The sequence below is a fragment of the Meles meles genome, chromosome 9, assembly GCF_922984935.1.
Source record: "Meles meles chromosome 9, mMelMel3.1 paternal haplotype, whole genome shotgun sequence".
Taxonomy (NCBI): domain Eukaryota; kingdom Metazoa; phylum Chordata; class Mammalia; order Carnivora; family Mustelidae; genus Meles; species Meles meles.
In genome coordinates this window covers 58,582,969-58,595,374 of record NC_060074.1, presented here as the reverse complement: position 1 = coordinate 58,595,374, position 12,406 = coordinate 58,582,969, and the positions used below count along the sequence as shown (strand labels likewise).

Here is a 12,406-nt window from a genome sequence, read left to right as displayed (position 1 = left end):
AAATAAATTTAGTAGATGAAGTGATTCTGAAAGCATGAAAGGAAATTAGAGAATTAGAGAGGTGTGTGATTTTAGCAGACATAAAGGCAAAAGAAAGATGTCTGTGTCACTGGACCTCTGGAGAAGCTTTGCTTGCCTGAGTAAAAGAGAAGAAAATGGAAAGTAGACATCAGGGGAGCAGACCTGAAACTTAAGGGAAAAGGCAACTTAGACCAGAGGATGATAGGCAGGCAGTAAAGGTGTTCTTCCTGCCACAACAACAGAAATCTTTGCAATAGACAGAAAGACAGACAGGAAGGAAAGGAGTGTTGAAGAAGTAGATTACAAAGTACTGTCATTAGGTCCTGAATAAGACTTAAAAGGGACGTGTCAACAAAAATGGGTTAGATTTGGGGATGAACAATAAGCTGACATGTTTGAATGTTGCTGGGCTGTGGAAAGAGAGGAATCAGAGGCAGACAGAGTTACCTCAAAGCTAGGCTGACCTTGGGGGAGAAGCCTTTGATATCCAAGGTGCTTCCAGGCCATTCACCTCATAAATGTTTAATAGCAGCACTGACTTGGGGCAGGAAGTGTAGGGATAGGTGTTGAGGTTCCTGGGAACTGGAGAAGAGGTCAGGGCAGATGTTCAGTTCCGTGAAGGCACTCATGCACTTCCCAGAAGCCTCTTCTTCCAGATGTAACATGTACTGGACATCTGTTCCAGATGGGGAATAGTGATACCCTAAGTAGTTGTCTAGGTTATACTTCTCGTTCCATCTGGGTCACAGAATTCCTTTCCCTGTATCTGACGCACGTCTGATTCCATATCTGTCTCCTTCAGCATGGAGACTGAGGCACTGGGAATTCCTGGATTCATTCTCTAGACTTTTAAATGCCTTACTGAACAAGTCTAATTGCTCAATTTCTCTGTTAGGTTTCTCAGCACAAGTTAAATGAATTCAGTAGTATTCACTTCAAAGTGATATTGTGAAACTTCATTAATGAATGTCTTATTTATAAATCCTTACAAAGAATTATTTTACTTCAAACCTTCAGGATGAAACCAATTTGAACTTGAGTGTTTTTCTGCCAACAACTTTTCAAAGAAATAGTCTCTTTTTCTCCCTGTGGGGAAATCAGTGTAAATGCTGTTGAAATTTATCTAAACAAAAGAATGGGGTATTTTCATCATTCCACAATAAAATGGAATTTTTGTTTTTGGAAAAGAGGTCCTTTTTTGTTCAGTGTTCAATTTCTACTTGATTTTACCTTCTCCCACTGCTTGTCAATTACCTAGGACAAGGGAACACTTAGATTTAAGTGGTGAGCAGAATTTATCTAGGGAGACAGAATCGGGGCAAAGTTGTATATTACATTTGTCTTTAAATTTCTGTACCCTTGGCTGTCTGTGGCCTGTAACTATAGCTACATGGTCAAATATTGTTTTTTCATATTTACCTCTCATGGGGTATGTGGGTAAATGCCAAAGAACAAAATAGCTGGAATAATAGTTCTGAGAAATCTCTCCACATTTTTAAAACTCACTCATTGTATGGGAGAGATGACAAATCTATGTAGAAATCTTGTTTGGTGCCCATACAAAAATAACACCACAGTTCTCTGTAGTATTTGGCCATCTCCTGTTTTTTGTTGCGGGGTGAAACAAGGTTATACAAATCATAAGAACCATTCTCCTGGAGTCAAGATTACAGCACAGAAGAAAAAATTGGTGAGGGTTGAGGTCGGTGGTTGCCAAAAACAGAAAGTGTGGTGAGCTCTAAAACCAGTGCCTCGGTTTGGGCAAAACTGTGAAGCAGGTGAAGACTAACTTCAATGTTCTCTCCTTTTTCATTTCCCTACACATCTGTACCCATTTCTCCACCTACAATCCATTCTCCATAAAGCCATCTGGGCTTCTTTGTCCTTAGGTTTCAATGGAACCTAAAGTTCTATTGCTAAAATGTTGACTGAGAGAGGTATGGGAGGAACTATGGCTTAGGCCTATGCAGAGTCAACTCTGGGTCCCCTGATATAAGTAAGTACAAAAAGGGGAAATAGCTTTAACTCAGTGAGAAAGGGGCTGGGTAGGGGGAGAGACCCTTGCCAGAAGTGGGATAAAGAATGACTTTAAGATTCCTGTGGTAGGGGCGCCTGGGTGGCTCAGTGGATTAAGCCGCTGCCTTCGGCTCGGGTCATGATCTCAGGGTTCTGGGATCGAGTCCCGCATCGGGCTCTCTGCTCTGCGGGGAGCCTGCTTCCTCCTCTCTCTCTGCCTGCCTCTCTGCCTACTTGTGATCTCTCTCTCTGTCAAATAAATAAATAAAATCTTAAAAAAAAAAAAAAAGATTCCTGTGGTAAAACTTATAGGCACTGTACAAACCAGTAAAAAAAGCTGCCTTTGAACCCTTCAGATCATAGGATGTAAGTTGCCTCTCCTACATCTGAAGGCACGGGAAAGATTACTGTAGCTGGGAGGGAAGTATCACTTGGTTGACCCAACCAATGGCCCTTGTATCTAGCACCAAGACACTACATTTGATTTTCAGAATTACACCTAATATTTTCTGGGATTCAGAATCAACTTCATGTTTTTCATATCTAGTTTACAGCTGGAACAAGATTTCAAAGTGGCAGAATTCTCATAAGAAAACTACATTTTATACATATCCCACCCAATTCTGTAGATGCCAAAGGTTTGGATGACCATTATTAATAGTCTCGATAAACGTTGTAAAAGCGTCCATAATTTTGGCTTCTAGTCTTGGTAGAATTATAACTCCTTTTTATTTCAGATCTCTAGAACTTTTTGAAAGAATCATAGAGTGGAATTTTTTTTTTGAGGGGGAAAATGTTTTTAAATTATACTATTTACGTTTCATGAACTTATTCTGTGTGTAACTTATTAGCCTATTTTGTAAGGAAAAAAGTGTTTTCTTTCTCAGAGGACATATATGGCTATATCATTATCACACTGTGAAGAATCATGGACTGAGGAAAGCTTGAAAGAAAATAAAATATAAATTTCTGTTTTTATCTTATAGGGTAAATAAATATTGGATTTCTCACAGGAGGCCTGTAAAGTATTTTATAAGCAATAAATCCTTAATCTCTTGAGGAGGCAGTGTGCTATGTTGGAATAAGAATCAGAGAGCACTTTTTCCTCTAACTAGCTCTGTAATGTTAGGTAAGTATGGCAAACACTCTAGATTGTCTACCCACATGCCATTCTTTCTTCCAGGCTAATAGTCCCTCTTCCACAAGGTAATAGATCTTCATTTCCAGGGAGTCTGGGCTGCTCCTCATCTCCAGGGATGGATTTCTGATTGGTTTAAGCCAGTATCAGGACACCGTTCTCCTTCGTCAATGAGTGGATTAGTGATGTTACCTGTTCTGGTCAATGAGACAAGAGCAGAAGTCAGCTGGGGCCTCTCACCCTCTCTTTCTTTAAAATAGACTCCACACCCATGGTGGAGCCCAATATGGGGCTTGAACTCAGGACCAAGTCTTGAGGTCGAGACTTGAACTGAGATTAAGAGTCAGATGCTTAACCCTGTAACTTACTGAGCCACCCAGGCCAGGTGGGACCTCTCTTGAAAAAATTTCTTTGCTCTTAAAAAAGGAATGCAAGAGACAACACCATAACTAAGAGATCTAACCTTGCAACACCAGAAAAAGGGGCAAAGTGATATGAGTCTCCTGAGGTGTTCCAATGTGTTCCAATATGAGGTACATAATTGGTACATTAAAATGGATAACTTGAATCTATTCATGAAGAAACAATCAAATCCAGAATATGAGATATTTTATTAGGCAAGACCTGCATGAATATCAATCTCATAAAAGATATTTCAAGAAAAGATAAAGCAACTATTTTAGAGTATAGGGTAGCAAAATGCATAATCCTTGACTGAATATTAGAACAAAATGAAAAAAAACCTGTTTTGAAAGATATTTTTTGAGACAAATGAAGATATTTAAATGTGGACTTTATTTTAGATGAGGTCTTTTTAAAATATAAATTACGTTTCTGGCGTATATAGTAGTATCCTGATTACATAGAAGAATGCTCTTTTTCTTAACAGAGTTAACTTTGAAGGACCTAGTGGTAAACTATCACAATGTCTACAATTTGTTTTTAAGTTATTCAAGATAATGAGAGATGAGAGAGAGCACAAAAAAGAGAATGAGCAAATGGTAAAGTTAATCTAGTCGTCCACAGCCACAGCAGCATCCATCACCTGGGAGCTTTTTAGAAACATGAACTCTTAGGGCGCCTGGTTGTCTTAGTCAGTAGAGCATGTGACCCTTGATCTCAGAGTTATGAGTTCAAATCCCACATTGGGTATGGAGCCTATTAGAAAATAAATTAAAGTAAATAAAAAAAGAAATACAAAGTCTCAGCTACCACCATAGAACTACTGAATTTGAATCCATCTTATAACAAAATTTCCAGGTGATTCCTATGCACATTAAAACTTAAGAAGTACTTCTGTAGGGCTTGTAGTCTAGCTGAATAACCATATTGTTCTATGTACATGAACAAATGCATGAGCCTTGTCTGTAGACAGAAAGATGTGCAGAGAGAAATAGAAGGGCAAAATCACAATGCTTTAGATAACCAGAGAGATTAGTTCAGCTATTGCTGGATAAGGGTATAAAACAACAACAATCAATTATTAATTGCTCATGGTTCTGGATTTAGCTGGATGATTCTCTTCAGAGTCCCTTATGTGGTTACAGTCCGATAGTATCCTCGGAAACAATTTGAGGGCTTCCTTACTCACGTATGTGGTTCTTGGACTAAGAAGATTCAAATAGCTGGAGAGGGACTGGAACACATGGGTCTTTTGGGGGCATTTCTTTCTATCTCCATGTGGTCTTTCCAAGTAGTCTCTCTCACATGGAAGCTTTTGGACAGCTGGACTTCTGACATTGAGGCTTAAGATTATAGGGGCACATTCTGAGAGAGCCAGGTAGATATTACATCATCTTTTATGACAAGTCACGTAGTACTCTTCCATCATGGTCCTTTATCAGAGGAGGTGGTCATAAAGGCCTGAACAGTTTCAAGAGAAGGAGGCATAAATTCCAGCTCTTGATGTAGGAGTGACTAAGTTCGGGAAGAGCATATAGGCTATAAAATATTGGTGTGGCCATTTGGGGAATATACAATCTGCCATATATTAATATCTCAATTCTGGACCATCAAAGATGAGACACAACTGTACTTCCTTCTCTTGTATTTTGTAAAGATTTTATTTATTTATTTGTGAGGGGAGGAGTAGAGGCGGAGGGAGAGGGAGAGAAATCTCCAGCAGACTCCCTGCTGAGTGTGGAGCCCAACCCAGGACTTAATTTCATGACCTGAGCTGAAACCAAGAGTTATCCAGGTGTCCCTTCCCTTGGATTTTGTTAGATACCTTTTATCTTCCTAGAAAATTCATCTTTTCATTGTGTGTGTGTGGGGGGGTGAGTGTGTGTGCATGCAACCCTCTAGATAGAGAGGGTTTCTGTTACTTAAAATCACAACAGTATTGACTAATGGGTATAAGTAATGATTTCAGACATTCTTCTTCAAACTTAACATCTGTCTCAAAATGAATCCATTTCAATCTTTATCTTATCCTAGCAGGTCACGATTATATTGCTGGGAAGCATAAACAATCTTCTTGGCTGATAGAAAAAAATAAGTAGGATGTAGTCGCCTGGTTGGTAGGATCCTTGCTACAGCAAGACACCTAGCAAGGTGTCTAAACTCAATGTTATGTACTCAGTAGGGAGTACAATTACTGATTTTGCAGCAAATCAACTGCTGCAGCAAACTTCTTGGGCAGTGTCTTCTAGCTGCGTTTCAAGAATTGCATGAATCCAGATGACATGGAGGAGTTTATTAAAATGTAGATTCTGGGCGCCTCGGTGGCTCAGTTGGTTAAGCAACTGCCTTCTTCTCAGGTCATGATCCTGGAGTCCAGGGATCGAGTCCTGCATTGGGCTCCCAGCTCCATGGGGAGTCTGCTTCTCCCTTTGACCTTCTTCCCTCTCATGCTCTCTCTCTCTCTCAAAATAATAAATAAAATCTTTTAAAAAAATAAATAAAATGTAGATTCTGGGGCTATATCAGAATGTATGGAGCCCGGGAACCAGCATTTTTAAAAGCTCCCTTTATGAAGCTTGTCTGTAAATCTGTGCTTCTCAGACTTTAAGGTAAAGGTGAGTTGAGGTGTGAGAGTCTGAATTTTTAAGGTGCTCCCCAGTGATGCTGACATGGTTGCCAGGAGACCATACTTTGACTAGCAAGACCTTTAAACAAGACTTCAGAATGTGGCCCCTGAATCAAAAGCACCAGTATTCCCTGGGGACTTGTTAGAAATGCAAATTCTTTGGCCCCACTCTAAACCTCCTGAATTAGAAACTTTGGGGGTGAGACCCAGCAGTCTATCTAGGGGATTCTGGTGCACATTCCAGTTTGAGAACCACAGCTCTAAGGAACGTTGCATTGATGGAGAACAGTGACTCCCAAACAGTTGATCAGAATCAGCTGGAATGAGAGGATGAGCATGAGCTTCCTGTGGGATTTTAAGACCACTCAAGAGATTCTAATTCCACTGGTCCCAGTGATTCTGAAGTCAGCCATGTTTGGGAACCTCTGGTCTAGAGTGACTGGGAGGACAGTGGTCCCGAGGACAGGCTAATACAGTCTGGGAGAGAAAGCTAGAGAGGAAGAAAAAGAGGGATCCGTCTGGGAGATTCACAGTTACTTAAGTAATTACTGTTTGACAAACCCTGGGTTTTATACAATGTCACTTATTTTTCTAGACTGACCTATATACAAGTACCATTATCTCCATTTGATAAATCAAAGATCAAACATAAAATTGGCAAATAATTTGTCTGAAGTCACACAGCTAGTAGTGGAACAGAAAATTAAAACCAAACCTCTTTTACTTTAAATGTTTTCCCATTTCACTCTCTAATTAAAAAAAGATTTTGCAAGGTGGCTGAAGGGAAGTCTGGAGATCGTGGAAAGTGGGTGGGAAGAAACAACCATGAACAGAACAGTATTAAATTAATGATCCACATGTCCATTTCCCCACCTAGACAGTGACAACTTGGAACATTGTCATTTCTTGAATTCATCTATCAACTTAAAAACATTTATTGAGACTCAACAATATACTACATACTGTCCTAGTTGCTGAGGATAGATACAGTAGTGAAAAAAAAAATGTCTTCGGGGAAGTTATAGTCTTACTTGTTTTTGTTTTTCAGTACCTATTAAAGCAGATGTCACACAATAAATGGTCTATAAATGTTTACCTTATGAATTTTCTGTGGATGGGTAATTTAGAATTAACTAAAATTTGTCATTGCCGAGCTATTTAGCCAATGTATTAGCTAGAGTCTAATTACAGTCTCTTCCTACTCTGTTTCATTGTTTTTTTGGGTGGGGGATATTGTCGATAATTAATATGATACCCAGAAGACTAAGAAAAGAAATTTGTTACTTAGCAGCTGTGAGAAAAATTTTCTAGGAAGAAAAGTTGAAGTAAAGTCAACAGACTTGCTATAAGTGTGTCATGGGAATCAACTCAAATGTCATTGATTTGAGCTTTCTTATTGCCTCTAGATATTCAGATTGCTGAATATCTTTCAAGTGTTTCCCTCAAATATACTTTCCTGAAACTCTTCAGAAAATTTTTAATCGCGGGGGGCCTGGGTGGCTCAGTGGGTTAAAGCCTCTGCCTTCCACTCAGGTCATGATCCCAGGGTCCTGGGATTGAGCCCCGCATCGGGCTCTGCTCAGCAGGGAGCCTGCTTCCCTTCCTCGCTCTCTCTCTGCCTGCCTCTCTGCCTACTTGTGATCTCCGTCTGTCAAATAAATAAATATAAAAAAAAAAAAAAAGAAAATTTTTAATCGCTCCTAGAGTGAAATTACACATAGTAGTCAAGAATTTTTTAAATGGGGGCGCCTGGGTGGCTCAGTGGTTAAGCCTCTGCCTTCGGCTCAGGTCATGATCTCAGGGTCCTGGGATCAAGTCCCGCATCGGGCTCTCTGCTCTGCAGGGAGCCTGCTTCCTCCTCTCTCTCTGCCTGCCTCTCTGCCTGCTTGGGATCTCTGTCTGTCAAATAAATAAATAAAATATTAAAAAAAAAGAATTTTTTAAATGAAGATATAATTAGGAGTTGTGAAAAAAATAAATGTATTAAATACATTTAATTTTTAAAATAACCCATGAAAGATTTAATTTGCCTTACTAATGTTATCAGTGGAGTGCCTAAAGAATATTGCTGGTTCCAAAAATAAACATTGTCGGTTAATCTTATTGATGTGGTTATGGATAGTATTAAGATTCTCCTCATTTGAAGAATGGTAAACATTGATGTTCCAGGTTGATGTTTTTTAGTCTCACTCTGTGGTTCCCTCAGGAAGCTCTTGAAAAAGAAATAGCGCTGCTCTTATTTACATTTGAGAAGAGTAAGAGGCAAACTACAAGCCATCTAGAATCTTCACTGCATTTGCTCACACATGAAGGTTACCAACCATTCTAATGGTTCAATAGGTTATTTACAAAAACCTCAACATGCCAAGTGTACCTTCAAGTGTGGGACAGCAAGAGAGGGGATGACATTTATGGACACTTGACATATGCTATCCCCATTTTATGGTTAAGGGACCATCACATACAATAAATAACGTTCTTAATGTCACTTGACTAATAAGCATCAGCCTAGGATTACCTGACTCTTCAGCATGCGACTACCCCACAATATCTGAAGGAAGATTTCTTCAAAAAAAAAAAGAACCTGTTACATTTGAATGAGGTGTATAGAGAGATTATGTCGTTTCTAGTATTCACAACTAGAATAGATTCTAATATATCCAGAATAATCCATCCTCTCTGATGTGTCAAGCTTTCCCTCTTCCTGAGAAGGAAGGAAATGGCAGAGATTAGACGTCGGCATTATTTTCTTTGATATTTGGGACTAGAGAATGCAAAGTCTTCTTGGCCAAGATCCTCTTCTATGTGAAAAATTTTCTGATTTCTCGCCGTGAGATCTGTGTGCTCTGTTCACTTGACTCTGGTACATGTGTTTTTCTCATTAAACCATAGCTTCCTGGAGCAGGACGGTACTTCCTTTATTCCTGTGTCCCTAGCCGCTGAAGGAATGAATCAATAGTCTGTTTTTTTGGAGGTCCTTTGATTATCAACAAGCTCAATCTTCTGGTGGCAGACCAACAATTTTTTTTCAACAAAACTTATTAAGCGTCTAATATATGCTAGGCATGGTGCTTGGCATAGAGCACAGATCATCAGTGAAAAAGCAGACAGTACATCCTGGGGCTTTCTTTGGGGTAGAGTTCAAGGGACACCAATTCCACTGGAAGTCCACATGCCCCTGCAGCCTGGACTTGTGCCACACAACCTGCATTCCCCCCGCCCCGGGAGGGGGGGAAAGGGTCCTAAGTGCCCCTTAGCTTAAACTGCCTCAAGTCATATGATTTTCTCTGCCACAATAAATAAATGTGCTGTGTCTGTGTGTGCCAGCTTGAAGGGTGGGCAGGTGTTTGACACTACCCCGTCCATCTGTAGGTCCCAAGCATCTAACTTGACCAACCACAGTGGAAAGTTAAGTGAAGACATAGGGGAAGGACAGGAGGATGCATCCTTCCAAAGACTCATACTCAACCCCTCCCCCAACCAAAACATTGTCATGTCAGACAGGATCACTTTGTAACTTCGTCATATTTAAACTTGTAACATATGTAAACTTTGTGCATATAGTTTTTCTTCTTTCTCCATACTGTTCTGGAAAAAAGAGGACACACGGGGCAGACCCCGTGTCCACAGTGACGTGGGCTGAATGCCTGGGACCCGCACACCTCCTCTGTACTCCCTTCTCACTCTTGTTTGCTCTTCCTTTCAGTAATCTTTCACAAAATGTTTTAAGCAACATCGTAGGAGGTTTCTAGTGGATCCATATACTCCTGCTTTCAAAACAACATTTTAGCTCTCTGACTCACAGGCAGAGTGGAAAAAAAACACACCAAAACAAACCCCTACACATTTGAAATAATCCACAAGGAAAGCCTGCATTAGAAATCATATTGCCATATAATTATCCTGTTTACAATGTCTCATGCATCTTTTCTCATAGAAAAATGTAGATTTGGAAACAAAGAAGGAAAAAGATGCCAGAAAACCCTGGCAAGGCTGTGACCGTTGCTTGCTCAGGAATGGCCACAGAAGGGGAGAAATGTGTTTGCAATTAGGACTGCCCAGAACAGGTCCGATTACATCTGCACGTAGCCAAGCTGAAGAGATTTCCAGAGTGAACTTGTGGTGTGGGCCTAAGTGGATAAAAGGCAACTTAGGCTGCAGCCATTACAAGGAAAGAAATGAGGCCTCCCACTTCCCACTCTCCTGTTACCCTTTCCTGGGCTCGCTCCTACCTCTTGAATGAAGAGGAACAAAATCGCCATCATTTTAGGCCCTCTCATGTTATAGTTCCTAAGGTTTTCATGCATTTTTCAGCAATAGACAAAAAGGAGAAATAAAATGGGTATTTTGAAGTGGTTTCCATGGTAGTTTTGATTTACAGAATGACCAGAGGATGTTAAAGAGATCCCAGCGAGACTCTGAAACAGGCAGAGGCTCCCCATGTCACACCCCTGCTTCAAGGATCAGCATCCCTGTTTTGCTGGGAGTTCCAGGGGCTCTTCAATCCCACGTTGATCTGGCGGCACAGTCCACTTAGTCCGCTCTCCAGGGCAAAGTGTGACATTCTTTGTGAGGAATTTAATGCCATTAAAGCTTCTCTCCCTTGCCACAATTTTCTGATATTCCACCACGCCTACTGCCACTCCCTCAATTAAAGGACAAAAACACAAATGTTTACTTTCTCATTGTGCCCGGATATATGTGTGGGTGGATATATATGTGAGTATGTTCTGTCCCACATAGAGAAGTTCTATATGCTTCTTGGGACAGGAGATAGGTCTGACAGCCATTCAGAAACTTATCCCGTCCCCTCATTTCCCTGACAACCTCTTTGCTTGGGCACTTTTCAGATGAATCTATATAAGTTTCAGTAATGCTGCTTTGTGTGAAATCTTTACTGATAGGGCACTAACGTCTTTTAAGAAGCATTAATAATTACACACACACACACACACACACACAATCTCCCCCCAGTACACCACCACTGCCCACACAAAGAGGAAGAAATTAAGATAGAACTTTTAAAAGGGTCAACATTTCTCTCATACTCTACCTTTTATTACCAATTTATGAGAGCTGATTCTTTACTGAACAGAACCTATTTTAGCTAGCTACATTTAGCTTCTACACACAAACGATTTTTTTTTTTTTAATCAGAAGGTGATTTTTGTTAATGGTGTCTCTAATAGTGTTCCCAGATAATACAGAACCCAAACGGGATGTTTGAGAGTAATGAGGCACTATTTACAATTATTCTGAGATAGTAACTATAAATTGGCAGTGGGCAGACCAGTTGTATGTTATCCTTATTCCAAAGTGATGTGTCTGAATTTATGGGTTCATGATCAGTGGAGCTCTCCCAGATTACAAAATCCTATTTTTTACATAACCTTGCCCTCCCCCCATTTTCTCTATGTTCCAAGGTTGTCCAAAATTCCCAAACCTGTAAGACAGCCATGATAAGGAGGGATCTTGGGATTTGGGACCTGAAACCCTAGATTTATTTGAAGTACACTCATGGTTTCCATGGTGGTTTGGAGAAGGTATCCTGGACAGTCCAGGAAAAATACTGACATGGTGATGATAGGGAGCTTTGTTATATTCTCATGACAAAGGGGATGTTTACAGCCTGAGGAGCAGCAAAAGTCCTTTGTAAGTTACCTTTGGCCCTTCCTAGAGTCTATCTTAAATGGGAAGACCAAGGACTATTCTCCTTAGCTGTGGACTAATCCAGGCTGGTTGACTTCCCAATTAGTCACTTGAGGCCCTTAATTTCTGGTGACTTTTAGGCAGTCAGTCCTGTAGACCCCTCCTGACCTGCTGACCTGCTGGCTTGGATGCCATGGCCATGTTTCTCCCTGAACATTTGGTTCCTATTCTCCCTTTTATTTGACTTGCTGACACAAATCCTCTCCCTATACAACCAAACACGTGATAATTTATCTCTCAGCATTTGTTCTTTAAACATAATTGATTATCTTTGAGACTTGTTTCATTCTCTTGCAAATTCTGAATTCCATCAGTGTTGATTTTGCTGGAATTCAGATTAAAATTTTTTCCTAAAATTATAATTCATAAACCATAGGTTTAAAAATTTTCTTCCCAAGGGGCACCTGGGTGGCTTAGTTGGATAAGCATCTGCGTTCAGTTCAGCTCAGGTCATGATCCAGGGTTGGGTTCCCTGCTCAGCGGGGAACCTGCTT

At 40.3% G+C, this 12,406-nt stretch overlaps 1 long non-coding RNA gene across 1 annotated transcript in view; it reads left to right on the top strand.

The window, feature by feature from the left end:
• Positions 1-12,406, top strand: part of LOC123950613 — a 38,831-nt gene that overhangs the window by 12,416 nt on the left and 14,009 nt on the right. The gene's annotated exons all lie outside the window — the stretch shown is intronic.